Source organism: Mya arenaria, chromosome 10 (genome assembly GCF_026914265.1).
Source record: "Mya arenaria isolate MELC-2E11 chromosome 10, ASM2691426v1".
In the NCBI taxonomy this organism is placed as follows: domain Eukaryota; kingdom Metazoa; phylum Mollusca; class Bivalvia; order Myida; family Myidae; genus Mya; species Mya arenaria.
The window spans coordinates 27,854,455-27,867,542 of NC_069131.1; positions in this window are offsets into that span (position 1 = coordinate 27,854,455).

The window sequence follows — 13,088 nt, forward strand, 5'->3', positions numbered from 1 at the left end:
TACTTATTGGCAAAATAATTTTATCACATGAACAAAAAATCTTGACACTTTATTTAAATCACATTATAATAAATAGTTCATTGTTTACATGAATTGTGTTAATGTACGTATATGACATTCTTGCAACAACTTGTAATGGATACTACCAAATATATAAATATATTGATTGAATGTGGTTTTACTGAATATATCTACATTATTTACAGTATGAAATTATTGTAATTTATAATCATCATATTAAACTGAGTTGTGTTTGTCGAAGAAATGTATGATAGTGATAGTGTGATTGTATGTTTTGTATGTTGCTTAATATGTATAGTACATGTGTTTTTGTAATACTTTTTGTGTGAAGGCCATGCTGGAAATAAGTAGTATGTCTGTAATGATTGTACACTTAGTATGTTACCTTCGTTAAATAAAGTTGTTATTATTATTATTATTATTATTACGAAGGGATGGCATGAACACATTTACGATGCAAGAAACATCATACGGATACCAGTGGCGTCATTTATAATGGATGCCCCTCATATCAGCCCTGGTATTAAATTTCGATACAAATGAACTCGCATTCGACATTAGAGCCATTACAATTCAGGGTATGAGCTGAAATAAGATTCTTGCTGCGCTTTCTTTCAGCAACGCACTTACTGTGAAAGTATTTCTCTTTCAAAAATAATCCTGAAATCAGGATTTTGAGTTACTATTTTTAGTCTATTATATAGTTTTTAATATTGCTTTTGCTCGGACATTTGCATCAAAATCAGTTTGAAGAACAAAGAAAACAAAAAATATGACTAAGAAACAAATTCCTAAGATGTCTAAACCCCTTTGGGCATGAATACCTCGTATTCAAATATATCACCGGCACTTTTTCAGGATTGACAATGATCAGCTGTAAGAAGCTCTGTTTTCTTATCTTAAAAATCAGCTCACTCAGGATCAGAAGTAAAAAGAATACAATAAAAAGTATGAAAGCAGGGTGTCTGTTTGATTGTTCAAGCAATACAATTGTCAAAATTTATTTTTTATTATTCCACGTCATATTGAGTGGTTTGGTTTGTTTAGTGTCTGTCAAGTGGCTACGTGCCCTCTTTGTCATATTATGTTTTTATTATTATTATTGTTTTTTTATTACGCCTCTGTCAGAGACTAAAAAAGCAAAACCACTTGCCGATGCCAGAGTGGTCATGTAGCTACATGACAGAGACTAAAAAATCACTACTAATATTATATGATTAATGATGATTATGATTATCATATTGCTTAATGACAGAGGCTTAACAAACAAAACAACTTTATGTGTTACTATACAGTGTGCAATACCTTTCGAATATTATGAGTTACGGGATTAGTTGATGACCCGATATGGGATATACGGGGCAAAAGAAAACACAGAAAACATGTGAGAGCGAAACCACGTCGACAACCTGTTTACATGGATGAAAACACCAATTCCACTTGTTGAATATGTTTCATTCATTCATCGGATTCGGATTCGGAATATCGACGCTATTTAACGATAAAGAGATAATTGAAACACCACGTGACCAGTCGTGGGCCAATGTCGTAGCGTCATTCCTGTTGGACGCGTGATACATACATCCGGTGCCATATTTGGGGCCTCGTGTACTTGTATGTTTTGTGGATTTAATGGCCTTAAAATGCAGGGTTTGTCTGTGTAAGATATGACTAGTACTAGTAGTAAACATATTTTAGAAAGATGTATGTGATATTGTGCAACATTCTTTCGACTACACATATATCCAGGTATATTATGTTTGGCGTTTGGTGCTGTTTTGTTTTCTGTGTGCATGTAAAGGTTAAAAATTGTTAGGCAAATCATTATCCTGTATTTTTTCCTATCGCATCTAAAGATGCAAGCTTCAACATTTTGACTGATTTTGAAAATTGTTGATACAATTAAGTGTTTGGACTCATGCTTCGCCAATGGGATCGCTGGACAGATTCATTTTTAATCCTTTAGAAGAGTTCTTTCAACCAAAATTCACTTAAGCAACTCGTTATCTCCAACTTTTCCGAAATTAACCGGTTTCAACAAGTCATTAACTGGTTTAATTCAGGGAGTCATTTAGAAGCTCGCGCATTTACACTGGTTTATATCAAGGCTTACGCCGGTCATTTCCCGCTGAACTCTTTGAAAGTAAGCATGTATTTTTGATATTCTAAACAGTAAGTTTGCGCTAGGCTGCCGACTGAAACACTTTAAAGACCAAACATCAATACTTACAATTACTTCTCATATTTAATCTGATGATAAGCACATTTTAAAATGTAGTCAAGGTACAATACAAACAACATAAGTAAATCAAATAACCATATCATCCTAGCCAGGTATCTTGTAACGTGCAGTATTTTATGGCGTCAATATTACCCATAATACATTTTAAATCTTTCTTTTGATTCCATAAATATTTCTATTACCATAAATATTGAACTGTTTAATGTCACTAGTGCGTCTTTAAAATGCAAATTACACCGTTTCGTATAAACAATTGAATGGTTTATATTGTTTCTAATAGTTTCAGTCCTTCAATGGTAAAGGTTGCAAATAAAATGAATATCCTGTTTCCGATTTACACCACATTTCAAGTGTTCTGGCCATATTGTATGTTTAACTATGTTCGAAAGTAAATTTGAAACTTGATATGTTCTAAATAGTAAATCATATCACTGACCTAACTGCTATATACATCAAGAGATTTTCTTCAAAATAATTTGATTTCATCAATAAAAATAGATTTTATGTTAAGTGCTTTAAAAAAATCGATTTTAACATACTAGTATTAACATATTCTGTCAACAAACATACGCGAAACATCGCTAACATTTCAATCGATATTCAAAACCTTTTTTATGAAAGCTGTAAAATCATATGGTCTGTTTTGTTCGAGTATTACTTTAAAAAAATTGCCGAAATGAAGCATTTTACAGATAAAATAGCAATGCTATCATCGACCTGAAATAGATTGTTTGCATTCAGCTTTAGCAATGTGTGTTTCATTTTGATTGATATGTTTTTATCTGACATCATCTTATTCATTAAATATTGGGGGAATTTGTGAATGCCTATAGCTTACATCGTCTTTTTAAATATTCAAGATAACGATTAAATAAGAATATCCTATTTGCAGCTGTTAAATCATAAATGTCTATCGATGTAATGATAAACAAAACATCTTAGGTATCTTACATTACGCATTTGAGGACCGTTCTGAGAGCAACGTTTTGCAATTTTAAGTATTTGTTGTTTTTCACAGACGCTACAATCTTGTCAAACATTAGACTTGAGCTCAGGGATTCGGATTGAAGTTTAAAAAAAAGAATGCACCTTGGATAGGGGTCTAACGATATTCACTACAAGTAAATACAATATAATGCTATTTTGATTTATGGAAAAATGAATCCTTAAAAAACTTAGATTTTTAATTAGAAATGCATATTATAATAGTATTAACAACTCTCATGGCTATTTTTGTTTTGTGTGTGTATGGGGTGGGTGTGTGTGTGTGTGGGGGGGATTACATTTACAATTAAATTGGTAGCATATCATTTTCGTTTTGTAATTTGATTTTGTCAGTTTATTTCGCGTCATAAAGTATTAGAGAATGTATTACGTTTAATCAATTTGCTTATTTGCCATGTTCAATTTAATAAGGAATAGGACTGAAATGTTGGGTTGTTACTGTTAAATCTTTATTTTGTTTAAGTATACAGTACCTATATGCCGTTACATTCATATAAAATTTGAGCGCTTTTTCTAAAAAACTACAATTTACTGTAATTGTATTTGTTATGTAGGGCATTAACTGTAATTGTATGTGTGTTGTAGGGCATTTACTGAAAATAATGTCTGTTGCAGTGCAAGGTCGTTATATATTTCACATCGCTACCCTGTTCGTGAACTATAGTTTTGGTGCTCATTCGGTGTAAGATCTTACACTTAAACAAATAATTATTCTATATTTACATTTTTTCCCAATGGCATGTCATATTTATTCGAATAAATAGTCCGTCAGTCGTTATTGAGTTAAACCATCATATACGATGAAGGGTGGGCAAGTCAGAAACTACTTTTTAAAGTGACACTCCTATTCAAAATCAATACAAACACATTTATAATAGACATCGATTTTGACTGATACACCTTTAACTACTTGCTAAATAATGCATTTATGGAAAATATTAATTACTGATAACAAGATTGTAACCGTGTATTTATTAGCAGAAAGCGCAAAAATATTAAATAGTTGGTGAGTGCTAAAAGATTTACTTTGGTCTACTATAGTCTCATAAGGTAGAAATACCGTGTTTTATGCTCATTTCTTTCAAATTAAACTCGGTTAACTTTATAAGATCCATTGTTTTCGACATTTTTTATCCTTTTTGGAATATTAAAACAATATTATTCATTGTGGTAAATCTTATTTGGGAGTAAGAGTGCTTCTTTAACATAAAAGCTGTTAATGTTTGTTAATTTGAATTTATCAAACCAAACGGATTGCTCGGCTGCGCCGGGCTTAAACATATTTAATTTCATTAATGCATATTAGCAAACACTTACCTGTACTAAATGTGTTCTGGCTCGGTGGAGGTGGGCGATTAGTTTAGTTGGATAAATTCACGTACAACGAGGCCAGGAATCGAACCCGGCACGCCTTTGTGTGAAGCAAACTAGCAAACAACTGCACTAACCTGAACGACTTTATAGGAGTGATTTTTGGGCAATTTTAACTCAATTTAAAATGTCAATTTTTCGAACCAAATTTGAAATGCATACAAAGTATCAAGTTTTCACTTATTGTACACAAAAAAATGTTTTACCACTTTATTTACTTCTGTTTTTCTATTTTGGGTGAAATGATTATATTGGGTCTTATATATTGATATCAAATAGTAAACTTTAAGTACACACTTCATGTGTTTTCTATAAAGATATTGAACTGTAGTATATACACACTTACCATATTTCATATTAAGAACACATGTATTGATTATTTATAACATAAAGTAAACAAATTATTTAAAAATTACAGAACAACTTAGCATATATATGTACATGTGTGTTGATATCTCTCTTTTGGGCAATATCTTATTTATAAATACCTAGAACTTTGCACAGCTCAGTCTTTTGGGATCGGTCGCCACTTAAACAGGAGACCATTTTTTTGTAAACATTGTTGTAACGCTTGTGCAATATGTATATTGTATTGTGAGGATAATGTCTAATTTGCTGACATTCTTTTTATTGAGCAAAATGAGTTGACTTGAATTAAGTTATGAGGGTGTAATCATGTTCTGAGGACAGCATTACATGTACACGCTACTTGACCTTCAGCTTGAAGAACTTAAAGGCTTATTATTCAATAAGCTCAATTGGTTAACCGCTGTTGGCTTTTTTACGAAGTAAAGGCGTATTATTTGTTATTGCTGCCTCTAATAAGACAAGGCCTTGTTTTAAGAAGCTAATCATATTAGAATTGCCTTGTTGGGGTGTTTTTGGCAATACGATAACTTTATATAAAATTAATTTAGTATTCATGGCAATACGCATGGTTTAGTTACGCAAATAACGGAAACGAGTTTTTTTTTGCTCCCACTGAAAGAGAGAGAACGTCAAATCGATGTGCCCTTGTCCGCCCATTCGTCCGTCTGAACGTCCAACACAAACTTGTTTCGCGTGAATCTCCTAAATAATTTAAGGCAGAATGATGAAAGATTTCAAGAATTTACGAAACATGTTTTGTGCACTAGCGGTTTTGTGCCGGGCACCCGGGCTCGCAGAGTAATGGCCCCAAAACTGAACTTCATAGGAATGTTAATCATTATTTGAAGTTGTGTACCTACGGATTTGTTTTGCCTAAAATGCAGAATTAGGGCCCTTGACATCAATAAAATGTGGCACATAGAGCAATAAATCTTATGCTATGATTATCTTAAAAAGAATACAAGCCAGAGTCTTGAAACTAAACAGTAATGTGTACCAGCATATAAAGGTGCACACATTAAGTTTAGCATGTTGCTGCCACCAGCTACAATGACTCTTGAAGCAGGGAATCTTGTGTCACCCCTATTTCATTAAGTAGATGAGCTCGAGCCATGACATTTCAAAGGAATGTTAAGCAGTATCTGAATTTGTACATATGTGGTTATGTGTTTTGCTGTTTCTAGCAGATTAATGACTCTAGTCGTCACGTGAATATTTCATTTTGAAAATAGAATTTAGTTACACTAAACGTATTTTAGTCTTAAATCGTCCAAAATATGTCAGTATGTATATAAAGCATCTGGGATCAAAGCGAAGGTCATTCGTAATACTAATAGAAGAAAAGCGTTTACTTAAAACAATTAGCGAAAATTAAGCAAAATTGATCAAATGTTGTATTATGGGGCATACAGTCAGCAACTTTACTGCAACATTTATCATCACGTGAAGCTGTGCAACAATTCATTTTGATGCTCAATTCATCAAGAAAGGGTAATTTGACGATCATTTCTTTAATGACAAATGCGGAAAGTGGGGGCATCTGTGTCCTTTGGGAGACATAATTTAAGTTGTTTTAAAAAAGCGTTTGTGATTTTGTAAGCGATGATACAAAATGTGTTTTTAATGGAACGTCTTACTGTTGTGTTTTTTTCGAACGTAAACAAAATGTTTAAATAGGGTTACCCCTAACAGATTTCAGGTAATCCAAATTAGTAATCGTAATAATTATTTCAAGGTCATTGTTATATCGTTGGTTAGAGACGAACCGCATAAAATATGGCAAACACATTTTTGGGGTATTCTTATTGGATGAAGATAATTCTTCAATTTTAGATGTTTTATGAATACGAGGGGCATTCAATGAATTATGTCATTTATGTCCTTTGGTAGAAACCGTGTAGCATTCATACAGTTGTCGGCTATTCAATACAACTGTGAAACTTTGATATATTTTCTGAAAATTGACCAAGATACATATATTGTAGAATAATAGGAAAACACTCATTTGTCATGGATATGTTTTAATGCTAAAGTGAAACCCCTGAAGAAATATCAAATTTTATATGAAAGCCCGAATTCCTTACATGGTAGCTTTACGGTGATATTAAAAACAGTGTTTCGCTTTAAAAAGGGATTCTTAGTCTGATGCTGCAGTATGAAAGGGAATCATTGGTGCTGTTAAAACTATTGCAGATGGAAAAAGTGATATACTACTTCAAAAATCAGCTTATATTATACGCATTTCAGAGGAGACTGTCAATCATATTCTGACTGACTGTTTGAACTTAAAGAAGCTATATTTATAGCCCCCATTTATTGACACCAGTCCAAAAGGCCAAGCGTTTCGATTTGCCAAAACAATGATAAAAAATATTAAAATTGTAATCCTTGTAACATTTCTGTGTTGCTCACTGGGGCTGAAACCTGTGTTTAAAACAAACAACGTCCAAGTAAATATTTGAAATGCCTACAGCTTATTCATGATAAGGCGTTGGGCATAAAAGTAAAATTGTACAATATTTCTTAGAACAAGAAAAGGTTATCCAGGTTGAGTACCAACCCTATTCCCCTGACCAAAGCTCTTGTGGCTTATTCGTATTTATCTTAAACCAATTATCGCAGGTAAGCGCTCTGGTTCTAGAAGGGCTCTTGGTATTGCAATTGCTCAGAATCTTAACAGTAAACTTATATAAAGGGATGGTACTTAGCATCATAGCGGACGTCTATAGCAATGCTTCAAAAGTGTGTGTCGGTGCAGGGGGTGGGGGGGTACTTTGAAGGAATGACGTGGACATATGCAATGAACATATTAAACACACGAAGACCAGTGGCATATTAATCGAATGTCCCTGGCATCAGCACTTTTCAATGTTAATCGATAAATCTCGCATCCTACATTAGAAGCATTAAAGTTCGGGGTATGAGCTGACATAAGGTTTTAGGTGCGCTGTTAGACAACAAAGCATTTACTGTGAAAGTACTTCTCTTTCTAGGGGTTCCTTAAGTTCAGGACTAATTATGAAATAAGGATTTAGAGCTATTAACTTCATACTATTCTACAGTTGTTAAGATTGCTTTTACTCGGAAATATACGTATTTGCATAAATATAATAGGCAGTACATGAAATTGAAAAGAATATATATGACTCGGAACAATTTTAAAAGGAGTCTTAGCCCCTTAACCCTGATTTGGACACGAATTCACCATATTCAACCCCCGGTAATTGTTCAGGACTGACAATTATCAACTATAAGAACCCTTGTCAATATTCAACCCCCGGTAATTGTTCAGGACTGACAATTATCAACTATAAGAACCCTTGTCAATATTCAACCCCCGGTAATTGTTCAGGACTGACAATTATCAACTATAAGAACCCTTGTCAATATTCAACCCCCGGTAATTGTTCAGGACTGACAATTATCAACTATTAGAACCCTTGTCAATATTCAACCCCCGGTAATTGTTCAGGACTGACAATTATCAACTATAAGAACCCTTGTCAATATTCAACCCCCGGTAATTGTTCAGGACTGACAATTATCAACTATTAGAACCCTTGTCAATATTCAACCCCACGTAATTGTTCAGGACTGACAATTATCAACTATTAGAACCCTTGTCAATATTCAACCCCAGGTAATTGTTCAGGACTGACAATTATCAACTATAAGAACCCTTGTCAATATTCAACCCCCGGTAATTGTTCAGGACTGACAATAATCAACTATAAGAACCCTTGTCAATATTCAACCCCAGGTAATTGTTCAGGACTGACAATTATCAACTATAAGAACCCTTGTCAATATTCAACGCCAGGTAATTGTTCAGGACTGATAATTATAAACTATAAGAACCCTTGTCAATATTCAACGCCCGGTAATTGTTCAGGAATGACAATTAACAACTATAAGAACCCTTGTCAATATTCAACCCCAGGTAATTGTTCAGGACTGACAATTATCAACTATTAGAACCCTTGTCAATATTCAACCCCCGGTAATTGTTCAGGACTGACAATAATCAACTTTAAGAACCCTTGTCAATATTCAACCCCAGGTAATTGTTCAGGACTGACAATAATCAACTATAGGAACCCTTGTCAACATTCAACCCCCGGTAATTTTTCAGGACTGACAATTATCAACTATAAGAACCCTTGTCAATATTCAACCCCAGGTAATTGTTCAGGACTGACAATAATCAACTATTAGAACCCTTGTCAATATTCAACCCCAGGTAATTGTTCAGGACTGACAATTATCAACTATAAGAACCCTTGTCAATATTCAACCCCAGGTAATTGTTCAGGACTGACAATAATCAACTATTAGAACCCTTGTCAATATTCAACCCCAGGTAATTGTTCAGGACTGACAATAATCAACTATTAGAACCCTTGTCACCCTTGTCAATATTCAACCCCAGGTAATTGTTCAGGACTGACAATTATCAACTATAAGAACCCTTGTCAATATTCAACCCCCGGTAATTGTTCAGGACTGACAATTATCAACTATAAGAACCCTTGTCAATATTCAACCCCAGGTAATTGTTCAGGACTGACAATAATCAACTATTAGAACCCTTGTCAATATTCAACCCCAGGTAATTGTTCAGGACTGACAATAATCAACTATAAGAACCCTTGTCAACATTCAACCCCCGGTAATTTTTCAGGACTGACAATAATCAACTATAAGAACCCTTGTCAATATTCAACCCCAGGTAATTGTTCAGGACTGACAATAATCAACTATAGGAACCCTTGTCAACATTCAACCCCCGGTAATTGTTCAGGACTGACAATTATCAACTATTAGAACCCTTGTCAATATTCAACCCCAGGTAATTGTTCAGGACTGACAATTATCAACTATAAGAACCCTTGTCAATATTCAACCCCCGGTAATTGTTCAGGACTGACAATTATCAACTATTAGAACCCTTGTCAATATTCAACCCCAGGTAATTGTTCAGGACTGACAATTATCAACTATAAGAACCCTTGTCAATATTCAACCCCCGGTAATTGTTCAGGACTGACAATAATCAACTATAAGAACCCTTGTCAATATTCAACCCCCGGTAATTGTTCAGGACTGACAATAATCAACTATAAGAACCCTTGTCAATATTCAACCCCCGGTAATTGTTCAGGACTGACAATTATCAACTATAAGAACCCTTGTCAATATTCAACCCCCGGTAATTGTTCAGGACTGACAATTATCAACTATTAGAACCCTTGTCAATATTCAACCCCCGGTAATTGTTCAGGACTGACAATTATCAACTATAAGAACCCTTGTCAATATTCAACCCCAGGTAATTGTTCAGGACTGACAATAATCAACTATAAGAACCCTTGTCAATATTCAACCCCCGGTAATTGTTCAGGACTGACAATTATCAACTATAAGAACCCTTGTCAATATTCAACCAACAGTAATTGTTCAGGACTGACAATTATCAACTATTAGAACCCTTGTCAATATTCAACCCCCGGTAATTGTTCAGGACTGACAATTATCAACTATTAGAACCCTTGTCAATATTCAACCCCCGGTAATTGTTCAGGACTGACAATTATCAACTATAAGAACCCTTGTCAATATTCAACCCCCGGTAATTGTTCAGGACTGACAATTATCAACTATAAGAACCCTTGTCAATATTCAACCCCAGGTAATTGTTCAGGACTGACAATAATCAACTATAAGAACCCTTGTCAATATTCAACCCCAGGTAATTGTTCAGGACAGACAATTATCAACTATAAGAACCCTTGTCAATATTCAACCCCAGGTAATTGTTCAGGACTGACAATTATCAACTATAAGAACCCTTGTCAATATTCAACCCCCGGTAATTGTTCAGGACTGACAATAATCAACTATAAGAACCCTTGTCAATATTCAACCCCCGGTAATTGTTCAGGACTGACAATTATCAACTATTAGAACCCTTGTCAATATTCAACCCCCGGTAATTGTTCAGGACTGACAATAATCAACTATAAGAACCCTTGTCAATATTCAACCCCCGGTAATTGTTCAGGACTGACAATAATCAACTATTAGAACCCTTGTCAATATTCAACCCCCGGTAATTGTTCAGGACTGACAATAATCAACTATTAGAACCCTTGTCAATATTCAACCCCCGGTAATTGTTCAGGACTGACAATTATCAACTATAAGAACCCTTGTCAATATTCAACCCCAGGTAATTGTTCAGGACTGACAATAATCAACTATAAGAACCCTTGTCAATATTCAACCCCCGGTAATTGTTCAGGACTGACAATTATCAACTATAAGAACCCTTGTCAATATTCAACCCCCGGTAATTGTTCAGGACTGACAATAATCAACTATAAGAACCCTTGTCAATATTCAACCCCCGGTAATTGTTCAGGACTGACAATTATCAACTATAAGAACCCTTGTCAATATTCAACCCCCGGTAATTGTTCAGGACTGACAATTATCAACTATTAGAACCCTTGTCAATATTCAACCCCCGGTAATTGTTCAGGACTGACAATAATCAACTATAATAACCCTTGTCAATATTCAACCCCCGGTAATTGTTCAGGACTGACAATAATCAACTATAAGAACCCTTGTCAATATTCAACCCCCGGTAATTGTTCAGGACTGACAATTATCAACTATTAGAACCCTTGTCAATATTCAACCCCCCGGTAATTGTTCAGGACTGACAATTATCAACTATAAGAACCCTTGTCAATATTCAACCCCAGGTAATTGTTCAGGACTGACAATTATCAACTATTAGAACCCTTGTCAATATTCAACCCCAGGTAATTGTTCAGGACTGACAATTATCAACTATAAGAACCCTTGTCAATATTCAACCCCAGATAATTGTTCAGGACTGACAATTATCAACTATAGGAACCCTTGTCAACATTCAACCCCCGGTAATTTTTCAGGACTGACAATTATCAACTATAAGAACCCTTGTCAATATTCAACCCCCGGTAATTTTTCAGGACTGACAATTATCAACTATAAGAACCCTTGTCAACATTCAACCCCCGGTAATTGTTCAGGACTGACAATTATCAACTATAAGAACCCTTGTCAATATTCAACCCCCGGTAATTGTTCAGGACTGACAATTATCAACTATTAGAACCCTTGTCAATATTCAACCCCCGGTAATTGTTCAGGACTGACAATAATCAACTATTAGAACCCTTGTCAATATTCAACCCCCGGTAATTGTTCAGGACTGACAATTATCAACTATAAGAACCCTTGTCAATATTCAACCCCCGGTAATTGTTCAGGACTGACAATAATCAACTATAAGAACCCTTGTCAATATTTAACCCCAGGTAATTGTTCAGGACTGACAATAATCAACTATTAGAACCCTTGTCAATATTCAACCCCCGGTAATTGTTCAGGACTGACAATTATCAACTATAAGAACCCTTGTCAATATTCAACCCCCGGTAATTGTTCAGGACTGACAATTATCAACTATTAGAACCCTTGTCAATATTCAACCCCCGGTAATTGTTCAGGACTGACAATTATCAACTATTAGAACCCTTGTCAATATTAAACCCCCGGTAATTGTTCAGGACTGACAATTATCAACTATTAGAACCCTTGTCAATATTCAACCCCCGGTAATTGTTCAGGACTGACAATTATCAACTATAAGAACCCTTGTCAATATTCAACCCCAGGTAATTGTTCAGGACTGACAATTATCAACTATTAGAACCCTTGTCAATATTCAACCCCCGGTAATTGTTCAGGACTGACAATTATCAACTATAAGAACCCTTGTCAATATTCAACCCCAGGTAATTGTTCAGGACTGACAATTATCAACTATTAGAACCCTTGTCAATATTCAACCCCCGGTAATTGTTCAGGACTGACAATTATCAACTATAAGAACCCTTGTCAATATTCAACCCCAGGTAATTGTTCAGGACTGACAATAATCAACTATAAGAACCCTTGTCAATATTCAACCCCCGGTAATTGTTCAGGACTGACAATTATCAACTATTAGAACCCTTGTCAATAT